Source organism: Chiloscyllium plagiosum, chromosome 27, assembly GCF_004010195.1.
Source record: "Chiloscyllium plagiosum isolate BGI_BamShark_2017 chromosome 27, ASM401019v2, whole genome shotgun sequence".
Classification (NCBI taxonomy): domain Eukaryota; kingdom Metazoa; phylum Chordata; class Chondrichthyes; order Orectolobiformes; family Hemiscylliidae; genus Chiloscyllium; species Chiloscyllium plagiosum.
In genome coordinates this window covers 851,057-864,410 of record NC_057736.1, presented here as the reverse complement: position 1 = coordinate 864,410, position 13,354 = coordinate 851,057, and the positions used below count along the sequence as shown (strand labels likewise).

Here is a 13,354-nt window from a genome sequence, read left to right as displayed (position 1 = left end):
CTTCTTGTACAGGTCACCTCTACCCCAAAAGAGATTCCAATGATCCAAAAATGTGAATCCTTCTCCCATACACCAGCTCCTCAGCCATGCATTCATCTGCTCTATCCTCCTATTCCTGCCCTCCATGCTCGTAGCACTGGGAGTAATCCAGATATTACTACTCTTGACGACCAACTTTTTAAATTTCTACCTAACTCTCTGTAATCACCCTTCAGAGTCTCAACTTTTTCCCTTCCAATGTCGTTGGTTCCAATGTGGACAATGACCTCCTGCTGGCCCCTCTCCCCCGTGAGAACATTCTGCACCCTCTCTGAGACATCCTTGATCCTGGCACCAGGGAAACAACACACCATTCTGCTTTTTCTCTGCTGGCCACAGAAACGTCTGTCTGTACCTCTGACTGCAGAATCTCTCCTTATAACATCGTGGTAAATGTTGTAAGTGCTGAGTTATAGGGACAGTCCCCACTGGGGGTTTATCAGCATAAAGGGTCCCCCTTGGGTCTATTAGTCAGAAAGGAGTCCCCTCCCGGACTGGGAGTTATAACTGTCTCAGGTAACTGGAAAACACATTTCTCAAACTGCCTGCTGCAGCTGAGCTCAAGGTCTAAACCTGGATTGCTAAGATCCCACACTTTATATTCAGAGAACATAGAACATTACAGCGCAGTACAGGCCCTTCAGCCCTTGATGTTGCAACGACCTGTGGGCGGCACGGTGGCACAGTGGTTAGCACTGCTGCCTCACAGCGCCTGAGACCTGGGTTCAATTCCCGCCTCAGGCGACTGACTGTGTGGAGTTTGCACGTTCTCCCCGTGTCTGCGTGGGTTTCCTCCGGGTGCTCCGGTTTCCTCTCACAGTCCAAAGATGTGCAGGGTCAGGTGAATTGGCCATACTAAATTGCCCGTAGTGTTAGGTAAGGGGTAAATGTAGGGGTATGGGTGGGTTTCGCTTCGGCGGGTCGGTGTGGACTTGTTGGGCCGAAGGGCCTGTTTCCACACTGTAATGTAATCTAATCTAATCAATCTGAAGCCCATCTAACCTACATTACTACATTATTATCCATATGTCTATCCAATGACCATTTAAATGCCCTTAAAGTTGGCGAGTCTACCACAATTGCAGGCAGTGTGTTCCACACCCCTACTACTCTCTGAGTAAAGAAACTACCTCTGACATCTGTCCTATATTTAGCACCCCTCAATTTAAAGCTATGCCCCCTCGTGCTAGCCATCACCATCTGAGGAAAGAAGCTTTCACTGTCCACCCTTTCTCACCCTCTGATTATATGTCTCTATTAAGTCACCTTTCGACCTACTTCTAATGAAAACAGCCTCAAATCCCTCAGCCTTTCCTCATAAGACCTTCCCTCCATACCAGGCAACATCCTAGTAAATGTCCTCTGAACCGTTTCCAAAGCTTCCACATAGTGAAGAGACCATTAGCTTTGAACTTACCCAGTGTAGTCCCAGAGTGCTGATGGGGCATGGCTGCAGAAGCCTCCATCACTAATCCCCCCACCCACCCCAGCTCCACGGCAATGGAGAAGAGAGGTGAAAGACCTTCAGGGCAGAGGAGAGGACTTGGGGCATCAGTACCTCCTACACAAACTCATCTTGCTTAGGATGAGTAGAGATCACTTTAAGGGCAGCAGGAAATCCAGCTGTTGAGGAGAGATCAGGTCCCAGTTAATCTGTGATCCTTCTCCCCCCTCTCAGTAGAACAGGACTGGCTAAAGGCAGCTATAGGTTTCAGCTTTTTATCCAGGCCTTCCGAGTTGCGCATTCTAACTTCCTGTTATTCCAACACCTGAGTGTTCTAGTTACCCTGGAACGCTGTCACTAGCTCAAGAAGATTTCCTGTATCTAAACCAACCCAGCCAACATTGGTCTGTAAGTGATTCCTGACTAAGAACAATTAACAGTCATGAAGAATTTGACTAGCCCCGATGCTCATCCTTGGTTACTGTACATTTGCTGATTGGTGATAATTTCATGAAATAAAATGATCCCTTCATTATAACAATATTTGACAATTATTCATTCATGTAATGTAAACTTTGAAAAGCAAACAATGCTGTCCTCATTTTTCATAAGGTTTAACCATCAGTTAATCATTGAAAGGTCCAAAACATTGTTTAAACAATGCTGTATCCCAAACCATTTCATATAGCCAAACATCTTAGTGTCAGTGTCACAGCTGTGTGTGCCTGAGTTTGTACATGATCTTTAATTTGAGAGGCCCATGTGCACAAGGTTTGCAATATTAATGGTTGGGTCTGGGACCCACAGGGAATGCTCCCTTTGCACAATTTATTTGGTTGTTTGACACAACGATTTCCTTGACACACTGGAAATAAATATGAATTAAATACTCCAGAAGGTCATTTCCACATGTCCAATGCATTTCTATTTTGTGCAGTTTTCATCTTATATTTTCAACTGGGGAAGAATTTTATGTTTCAGACATTAGACTTTTGAATATTAATGAAAGGAAGGAATTAACCACCTTTAACCCCTATAGATGGAATTTCATCATCAGGCATGTTGACACTACTGCAGTGAGTGAACTTCATACAGATTTCCAAAACCTAATCTCGCTGTCTCTGTTTTACTTTCATTGACACGGGGGTGTATTTTCGACAAAGCAGAACAGAAACTATAAGCAGTATCAAGCAATTCCACATCTAAAAATCAAACAGTTACAAAGAACCCCACCCACATTTAACTCCCTTTTGTTTCCTGTGCATTTCTGGTGAATTTTTGACATAGAATTGCAGAAAACAATGAATTTTATAGGAACAAGAGCACGGAAGTAGAAATAGTCTATTCTGCTCAACATACCTGCACCACTATTTTAGCTCATGGCTGATCATCAACCAGTTTCTCTGTTTGTGCACGATACCAATAGTAAACCTGCTGAGTGCAGCTCAAGTTGCTAGAGATGTCTTGGGTAATGAAGACCTCATCAAATATTTCTTCACATTTTCCCTGATGATGCCCAAATAGAAAAGGTTATTCCAGTGAAGTATCTCATCCATCCAGGCTCGAATGCTTTAGTTTCTTGTTTCCTTTTATTTGCAGCTTCTTCCACAGAATCCCCCAAAACAATCCCTTTACCTTTATTAACCAATCACTGTGGTGGGAGGCCAGAAATTCCCTTCGGCCATTTGCTTCGTGCAGGTTTGAAGACTTTAGCTTTGTATTTTTATAAGCAACGATATAGTGAGGGTGTGCGGTCACTGCCCATGGAGTGCGCCCTGAGACACTGGTGACTGATGGAGGTCTGGAGGGGTAACAGGTGAACTAGAGTCTCCAGGAGCCCACTCAAACCTTCGTGTCGGGAATTGTCTCCATTTGGATTACAATCGGGGGGGGCAGGGGGGAAACTTGTCTCTATCTAGTTTCTGATGGCAGAGATTTGGGTGGCAGAGGGAAACATGGGAAACTGCATATTAGCAAGGAGAAATGACATTGTATGTAATGTTCAGAAACGTAGAGTTCTCTCACCACTACCTTGTGAGAATATCCCATCTCACCGTTCAACATTTGGTTGGAAAATGGGAATTTTTGATCTCAATGTTGTGAAGCTTCTCATTCGCTATCTCACATGATCCTCCCAGCTTCCACATCATTGTCCACATCTTTCAGGAGCTGGGGAGATTCTTCCCAAATATTTTCCAAGTCAATTATTCTGTTCTTCACATGACAAATGTGCTTGGAGATGTGAATATAGTAACTTTATGACACTGAGACCTTGCGAACACATTCAAATTATTTTAAAGCAACTTTTCAGTTCAGGGTGTGATGATCAGTGTCAGAATGTGGTCTGAATGGACATTCCTCCCCTTGGCAAATTACTGGTCCTAGCCATATTCCTATGGTCCCGTTTAAACACCAAAGGGAAAATACATTCTGGCCCCATCCTTCTGGTGCAATGTGGCATTGATAGAGATCCAGCAAAACGTGAGCCTCACAGTGTAACTGAAGAGAAGCCAAAGAGTCCAAGACAAAACAAGCTATATTTGTTTTGAAACCACAGTGGATGTCTCCACCATGTTTTTGCTGACAATACATATTGCAATGACCACAGTTACCTCTTTGCAAAAACAGACAAAAATTTAAAAGTACCAACATTTCTATAATTACATTTCTGTCTACAGAGCAGATTGTCTCTCTCGACAACATAATAGTCTTCTTGTAAATGATATAAATTCCTCTGAGTGACAGCTGAGAATTGAAACAAGCTCTCTGATTTAATGTAAAGCAAACTACATCAGAGCAAGTGAGATGGCTGTTTCATAACTTTAGTAAATTGCCAACCAGTCACCTGGAGTGAGATGAATTGCATAGAAGTAGGTGATATCCTGTCGACAGACTACAGACAGGGGGAACTCACACAGGGAGCAGCTGGCAAGAGACATCCACTGGCAGTCAATAGCATGGATGAATTCAAGTGGCACCGAGACTAATATTTAATGGAGTAGCTAACATTATTTATGGGGACATACTTGATGGAATACAGAATCTACTCTTGTCCTGGATTTGCTTTATGATGCTGCTCTTAAGAAGAAAACATTATTTTGCTGAATTAGTAGTAAAGGTAGGATTAATAGTAAAAGAATTAAATCCTATCTGTCTCTGGGTCATGGCTCTCTGACCCTGATTGGCTAGTAGCCCTCCCCTCAAAGTGGGGTATTATTGCCATACAATTAATCCAGAGACCCAGGTAATATTCTGGGGACTGGGGTTCAAATCCCAGCCCAGCAGTTGGTGGAATTTGAATGTCATTAAAACCTGGAATTAATAGCTTAATGAAGACCATAAAACCATTGTGGATTATGCTAAAAACCCATCTGGTTCACTAATGTCTCTCAGGGAAGGAAACTTCCATCCTTACCTGATCTGGCCTATATGTGACTCCAGACCCACAGCAAGGTGGTTGATTCTTAGGAATGGGTAATAAATACTGGCCTAGCTAGTAACCCTTACATGCCATGAAGGGATTAAAAGAAAGGTCAGGTGGATTGTGACATTTTTCATAAAATGAGCAAATCAGCCGAAGGAAATAGAGGGTCCCTACCATTAGGTATCTCCATTTAGAGAATTGTTGATCATTGAATTTCTCCACTTTGAGGAGATATAGATGCTTAGTCATTGAGTATATTCAAGACTGAGGTCAATAGATTCCTGGGTTAAATGTATTAAGGACATTGGGAAGAGTGCAGGAAGGTGTAGTTAGTGGGCATGTCAGCTGTGATCTGGTTGAACAGCTGGGTTAGGGTTAGGAACTGAACAACATCAAGGGCTGAAGGGCCTGTACTGTTTGTACTATTCTGTGCTCTATGAACTGTTTCCTCCTGTTCCAATTTCCTAGTTTATTATGCCCCTTTGTGGCACCATTTTCTTAAAAAAGATCACATTTGTCGAAATGGCTCACATTGTGATTAATTCTGATTGTTCTTCTCAAATACATGTTGCTGTTTAAGCTCTCTCCTTATGTACACTTTTAGCTGTTAACATCTTTTTATTATAACTCGTTCCTGGTATCGCATTTTCAGCTGCAAAATTGAAAGTGCAGATATGATGAATGTCATACTGTCAGAGGACAACAACCCAGCAAGTGGTTTCAGAACAACAGAGCCCACACAACAGATGTTATGTGGCTTTTCAAAGGAACCACAGAATTGTTTTAAGGTGACCATTTTGTTTTATTACGACTCATCTTTTCCATATACCGCGAACATCTCCCAATCAATGGCTGACCTAGCCTTGGGGAAAACATTTCACCTATCTCCTTCCTGTTCATTGCTGTGGCACCACCAGTTCTTTCTGATCAGTTGGCAGTAAATCCAACTTGAATGGAACATTATATTGAGAGTTCTTCCTGTTTGGGGACATCTGCTTGGACTGGAAAGGCATGAGAAATTTGATTTTGTTTTGTTTCAAATATTGTTTAAATCTTAACCTGCTTCACACTGGACAGGCCTCAGGAAGCTAGCCAACTAACTGCTATTACAGTCGCTGTAATGAGGAGCATGTCATAGAGTCAAAGAGACGTACAGCACATAAACAGACCCTTCGGTCCAACTCATCCATGGCGACGAGATATCCCAACCCAATCTAGTCCCACTTGCCAGCAACCAGCCCATATTCCTCCAAACCCTTCCTATTCATATACCCATCCAGACATCTGGCTTCTCTACCACGAAAGGCAAAGACAGTGGATACAGATTTGTGAGGAGTTGTAAATCTCAAGAAAATTACAAAGGTAGGCAATGGTGAGGGTATGAAACATGCAGATGAAAGTTTTCATTTGATAACATTGGTAAGTACCGGGGTGACTGCTATGTCATAATGTTTGGGAAATGAGAGGCAGGATTTCAGATGGAGCTTATGGAACGTGGAGGATACAAGGTCAGTCATTTTGAATCAAGAAGAATTACTTATTTGTTCAACATCTGATGTGACAGAGAGTAGTTCAATTGCTTGTTGCTGACTATGCTTGTGTCTGTGACGCTTACATTCCCTGAGAAAATGACAGCTGAGTGGAATTTGGAGAGAGGCAGCCAATAAGGTACAACCTTGTCAGGTCCCACTTGAATTTAATCCTTTGTCAGAAGTTTGGACTGATTCTAAGATTACAGAAACTAGACTCATACTTTCTGTATTGACACTATCACAATGAAATATTGAGTGGATGATGCGTACACCTCATACTAAACAAAGCCATAACAAACCACGAATTACATTAAATATTAAATAATTTTATAACTATAAAAAAAACTTTTAAGCTCAATCTGTTTGAAACATTTTTCAATTTCCACTCTAAAGGATTGACCCTGAAGTGCCTGGGATTCTGTTTGAGTTCCATACAGATCTGATTCCAGACAATACAATTCCTGATCAACTGGTCTCACTAAATCTCTAAATACAGATCATGTTTGTTTTCAGTGACTTTTGATGTTAACGATGTCGCTGCAAGATGTGAAATGCTGATTAAACCAACAGTGAACAGATATGCACTTTAAAACATAACATAACATACATGGGAGATTAAATCCAATAGATTTGAGCAATGACCATCTCCAACAAATAGGAATCTAAGCATCACAACCTGAATCAGTCATATTATCACATCATCCTCACTGCATCCCCCAATATCAGCATCATAGGTTTATCATTGACCAGAAACTCAACTTGCTCCAGCTACATAAATACAGTAGCTACAAGAGCAGGTGAGAAATTATGAATTCTGAAGTGCGTAACATATCTCACCATTCCACCATCTACAAGCATTGCTATATGATGATGAAACACTTCCTATTTTCCTGGAATGGGTGCAATTCCCGCAACACTCAAGATGCTTGATACCATTAAGGAGAAAATGCCACTTGATTTGCACCCTTTCCATTACTTCAATATTCACTCCCTTCACCATGGGCACCCTGAAGAACAATGTGCACCATCTACAAGATATGTTATAGCTATTCAGCAAGGCTCCTTCAACACCATCTTCCAAACCTGCACCCTCAACCATCTAGAAGGAGAAGGGCAGCAGGTACGAGGGAACACCGTCACCTGCAAGTTCCCCTCCAAGCCACTCATCATCCTGACTTGGAAATATATCCCTGTTCCTTCACAGTTGCTACGTCAAAATTCTGGAATTCCCTCCCCAAAGGCATTGTGGGTCGAGCCACAGCACATGCATTTTCATGAAGGCAGCTCACTCTCATTTGGGAGCCTATACTTCATAAAGAAATAAATTGAAAATACTGTCAACTTCTAGCCAGTTCCCACGAGAGACACATGAATTTCACTGGCCCTGAGTTGTCTATCAAGACAACCACCATGAGTGAGTAGGAGACAGGTAGCTGGGATGCAGATCATATCATGTACAACATAGCTGTGGGTGTTGGTGTAAGGATTGCAGACACAGTCCCATTAATGGTAAATCTTTAAATAATTCAATATAGAAGAGACCCTTTGATCCATTGAATCTGTACTGCCCAAACTACATTAAATCTACACTAGTTCCACTTTCCCACACTAGGCCCACAGCCTTGAATGTTATGGCATTTCAGGTGCTCATCCAAGTACTCTTTAAAGGCTGCAAGGTTTCCCACCTCAACTCCCCTCCCAGCTGGTGCATTCTAGATTGCCACCAGCCTCTGGGTGAAAATACTTTTCCTCAAATCCCCTCTAAACCTCCTGTCCTTCACCTTAGAAGTGTGTCCCTTGTTTACTGGCTTTTCAACCAAGGGAACAGCTACTTTCAACCCAGTGAAATAAAACAAAAACCTGCAGTTGCTGGAAATCAGAGACAAGAACAAATAACTGGAGAAATTCAGCGGGTCTGGCAGCACGCATATGAACAGGTTCGAGAACTGCTTCTTTCTTGCTGTTATCAGACCTTTGCATGGATCTTTCAAATATTATTTTTGATCTCTCTTTCTGCGCCTTCTCTGTGGCTCTAACACTGTATTCTGCACTCTGTTTAGATGGGTCAGTTTTTGTCCAATGTGTGCAGGAGGGTTTCCTGACACAGTATGTAGACAGGCCAACAAGGGCAATGCCACATTGGATTTGGTACTGGGTAATGAACCCAACTATGTGTTAGATTTGGAGGTAGGTGAGCACTTTGGTGATAGTGACCACAATTTGGTTACGTTTAATTTAGTGATGGAAAGGAATAGGTATATAACACAGAGCAAGAGTTATTGCTGGGGGAAAGGCAATTGTGATACTATTAGGCAAGATTCAAGATGCATAGGATGGGGGAGGAAACTGCAGGGATGGGCACAATTGAAATGTGGAGCTTATTTAAGGAACAGTTACTACACATCCATGATAAGTATGTACCTGTCAGGCAAGGAGGAAGTGGTCGAGCGAGGAAGCTGTGGTTTACTAAAGAAGGTGAATCTCTTGTCAAGAGGAAGAGGAAGTCTTATATTAGGATGAGATGTGAAGGCTCAGTTACTTGAGAGTTACATGTTAGCCAGGAAAGACCTAAAGAGAGACCTAAGCAGAGCCAGGAGGGGACTTGAGAAATGTTAGCGGATGGGATCAAGGAAAACCGTAAAGCTTTCTATAGGTCCATCGGGAATAAAAGAATGACTAGAGAAAGACTAGGGCCAATCAATGGGAAGTTGTGTGTGGAATCTGAGGAGTAGGGGGAGCACTGAATGAATATTTTTCATCAGAATTCACACTGGAAAAAAACATTATTGTTGAAGAGAGTACTGAGAGACAGGCTACTAAATGAGACGGGATTGAGGTTCACAGGGAGGAGGTGTTAGCAATTCTGGAAAGTATGAAAATAGGTAAGCCCCCTGGGCCAGATGGGATTTATCCTAGGATTCTCTGGGAAACTAGGGAGAAGATTGCAGAGCCTTTGGCTTTGATCTTTATGTGGTCATTGTCTACAGGAATAGTGTCAAGAGACTGGAGGATAGCAAATGTTGTCCCCTTGTTCAAGAAGGGGAGTAGAGCTAACCCTGGTAATTATAGACCAGCGAGCCTTACTTTGATTGTGAGTAAAGTGTTGGAAAAGGTTATAAGAGATAGGATTTATAACCATTGGGATAGGAATAAGTTGATTAGGGATAGTCAACACAGTTTTGTGAAGGGTAGGTCGTGCCTCACAAACCTTATTGAGTTCTTTGAGATGATGACAAAACAGGTGGATGAGGGTAAATTGGTTGATGTGGTGTATATGGATTTCAGTAAGGGGGATGATAAGGTTCCCCATGGTAGGCTATTGTACAAAATATTGAGGCATGGGATTGAGGGTGATTTAGCGGTTTGGATCAGAAATTGGCTAATTGAAAGAAGACAGCGGGTGGTGGTTGATGGGAAATGTTCATCCTAGAGTTCAGTTACTAGTGGTATACCGCAAGGATCTGATTTGGGGCCACTACTGTTTGTTATTTTTATAAAGGACCTAGATGAGGGCGCAGAATGATGGATTAGTAAATTTGCAGATTACACTAAGGTGAGCCATGAGGTCTTGCTGCAGCTGTACAAAACTCTGGTACAGCCGCACTTGGAGTATTGCGTATTTTTCTGGTCACCGCATTATAGGAAGGATGGTATGGAGGGAAGGCCTTACAAGGAAAGGCTGAGGGACTTAAGGCTAGAGAGAAAAGGTTGAGAGGTGGTTTAATTGAGACATATAAAATAATCAGAGGATTAGATAGGGTGGACAGTGAGAGCCTTTTTCCTCGGATGGTGATGGCTAGCATGAGGGGACATAGCTTTAAATTGAGGGGTGATAGATATAGGACAGATTCAGAGGTAGTTTCTTTACTCAGAGAGTAGTAGGGACATGGAACGGCCTGACTACAACAGTAGTAGACTTGTCAACTTTAAGGGCATTTAAATGGTAATTGGATAAACTTGTGGATGAAAATGGAATAGTGTAGGATAGATGGGCTTCAGATTGGTTCCACAGGTAGGCGTAACATCAAGGGCCGAAAGGTCTGTACTGCGCTGTGATGTTCTATGTTCTGCTATCTTAATGCAGTATGTATGGTATGGTATAACATACAAAACAACACTTTGCACTGTAGTGGTTCTGTTCGCCGAGCTGGGAATTTGCGTTGCAAACGTTTCATCCCCTGTCTAGGTGACATCCTCAGTGCTTGGGAGCCTCCTGTGAAGCGCTTCTGTGATCTTTCCTCCGGCATTTATAGAGATTTGTACCTGCCGCTTCCGGTTGTCAGTTCCAGCTGTCCATACTATAGGAAGGATGTGGAGGCACTGGAACGGGTGCAGAGGAGGTTTACCAGGATGTTGCCTGGTATGGAAGGAAGATCGTATGCGGAAAGACTGAGACACTTGGGGCTGTTTTCATTAGAGAAAAGAAGGTTTAGGGGTGACTTGATTGAGGTGTACAAGATGATTAGGGGGTTAGATAGGGTTGACAGTTGAACCTTTTCCCGCGTATGGAGTCGGGTATTACAAGGGGGCATAGCTTTAAATTAAGGGGGGGTAGATATAGGACTGAAGTTAGGGGTAGGTTCTTCACTCAGCGAGTCGTAAGTTCATGGAATGCCCTGCCAGTAGCAGTGGTGGACTCTCCCTCTTTATGGGCATTTAAGCGGGCATTGGATAGGTATATGGAGGATAGTGGGTTAGTATAGGTTAGGTGGGCTTGGATCGGCGCAACATCGAGGGCCAAAGGGCCTGTACTGCGCTGTATTCTTCTATGTACATCCACTACATTACCCTCATCGAAACACTTGGTTACTTCCTCAAAAATTAAATCTGCTTTTTTTTGGCATATCCTCCCTCTGCCAAACCCATGCTGATTATCCTTGATCAAACCTTCCCTCTCTTAGGGACAGGCCAGTCAGCAATGTCTACATCCCACAAGTGAATAAGAAAAAAAGGATATTAATTTGCTCCTTCAGAATTTTCTCCCGTAGGTTTTTACCACTGATAAGGGACTCATTGGTCAGTAATTCCCTTGTTTATCTTTCATGCCCTTCTTGAAATGTGAAACCACATTAGCTGTCCTCCAGTCCTCTGGCATCTCCACTGTGGCCAGAGAGGAACGAACAACTTGGGTCTTGACACCTGTAGTTTCCTCCCTTGACTCCAACAGCAGCCTGGGACACAACTCATCCAGACTGGGGACTTTTCCATTTATAAACCTGTCAAAGCTTCCACCAAAACCTACTCTCTATCAGTCTGCTCAAGAACCTCACAGCCCATCTTCCTGAGTAAAGACAGATGCAAAGTACTTGCTTAACACTCTACCAATATCCGCACACAGCTTTCCCCTTCATCCCTAATGGGTCCTACTCTCTCCCTGGTTATTCTCTTCCCCTTGGTATGTTTATAGGATATTTTGGGATTCTCCCTAATCTTAACCACCAGTGTTTTCTCAAGCTGCTCTTTGCTATTTCATTACTTTCTTATGTTCTCCTGCCCTTTCTATACTCCTCTAGGGCCTTCATTGACTTGCTCCCTTTGTAATTGATATATGCCTCCCTTTTCCTTTTTATCCAGTCCTAAATATTCCTCAACATCCAGGGTTCTCTGGGCTTAGTGTTCCTCCACTTCCTGTTGGACCTGTACTCTCCCCAATTCCTTTTTGAACACCACCCATTGCTCTAATGTGGATTTACTCTCTACTCCAGTCCACTTTGACCAGATCCTTCCTTATTTTAATTAAATCAATATCTACACACTGACACGTTTCACATTAAGTAAATAAAAAATAATAAATGGGTTTGATCACATTACACTTTTTGATAGTGAAAATATATTTGCAATGTCTTACAAGGAATAACTTGATTTATACAATTTGACATGGGAAGGCTTTGAAAGCAAAATGTTGAGAACTCCTGAAAGAGAAAAGCATCAACTGTCACAACTCTAATGGAAAGCGTGCACTGGTAATCAAATTCCAGTATTCTACAAGCCATGACAAATGGATAAATAACCAAAGGAAACACAGAAATGATTAATTTGCCTGACTTTGACCACAGCTAAAATAGAGTCATAGAGATGTACAGCATGGAAACAGACCCTTCGGTCCAACTCGTCCATGCCACCCAGATATCCCAACCCAATCTAGTCCCACCTGCCAGCACCCGGCCCATATCCCTCCAAACCCTTCCTATTCACATACCCATCCAGATGCCTTTTACATAATGCAATTGTACCAGCCTCCACCACTTCCTCTGGCAGCTCATTCCATACATGCATCACCCTCTGCGTGAAAATGTTGCCCCTTAGGTCCCTTTTATATCTTACCCCTCTCACCTTAAGCTTATGTCTTCTAGTTCTGGACTCCCCCACCCCAGGGAAAAAGACTTTGTCTATTTATCCTATCCATGCCCCTCATGATTTTGTAAACCTCTATAAGGTCACCTCTCAGCCTCCGACACTCCAGGGAAAACAATTCCAGCCTATTCAACCTCTCCCCATAGCTCAAATCCTCCAAACCTGGCAACATCCTTGTAAATCCTTTCTGAACTCTTTCACATTTCACAACATCTTTCCAATAGGAAGGTGACCAGAATTGCACACAATATTGCAAAAGGGGCCTAACCACCGTCCTGTACAGCTGCAACATGACCTCTCAACTCCTGTACTCAATGCTCTGACCAATAAAGGAAAGCATACCAAACACCTTCTTCAATATCCTATCTACCTGCAACTCTACTTTGAAGGAGCTATGAACCTGCACCCCAAGGTCTCTTTGTTCAGCAACACCCCCTCGGACCTTACCATTAAGTGTATAAGTCCTGCTAAGATTTCATTCAGAAACAAGAAAACAAAATTTATTTATTAAAAACAAGCTTATCCTTTAACAAGTGACAAAATGGATTACTAATTACTGCT

The 13,354-nt window shown here is 42.6% G+C and overlaps 1 protein-coding gene across 3 annotated transcripts in view; it reads right to left on the bottom strand.

Moving 5' to 3' along the window:
* The window catches only part of LOC122563455 (myotubularin-related protein 9-like), a 45,204-nt gene that overhangs the window by 29,050 nt on the left and 2,800 nt on the right, over positions 1–13,354 (bottom strand). Inside the window, exon 1 of one of the 3 annotated variants that reach the window (XM_043717202.1) lies at positions 2,843–2,866. The exons of the other annotated variants lie outside the window; for them this stretch is intronic. The gene's annotated coding sequence lies outside the window, so the exon portion shown is untranslated. Of the gene's footprint in view, positions 1–2,842; positions 2,867–13,354 lie in introns of those variants that run through there. 3 annotated transcript variants of the gene reach the window in all.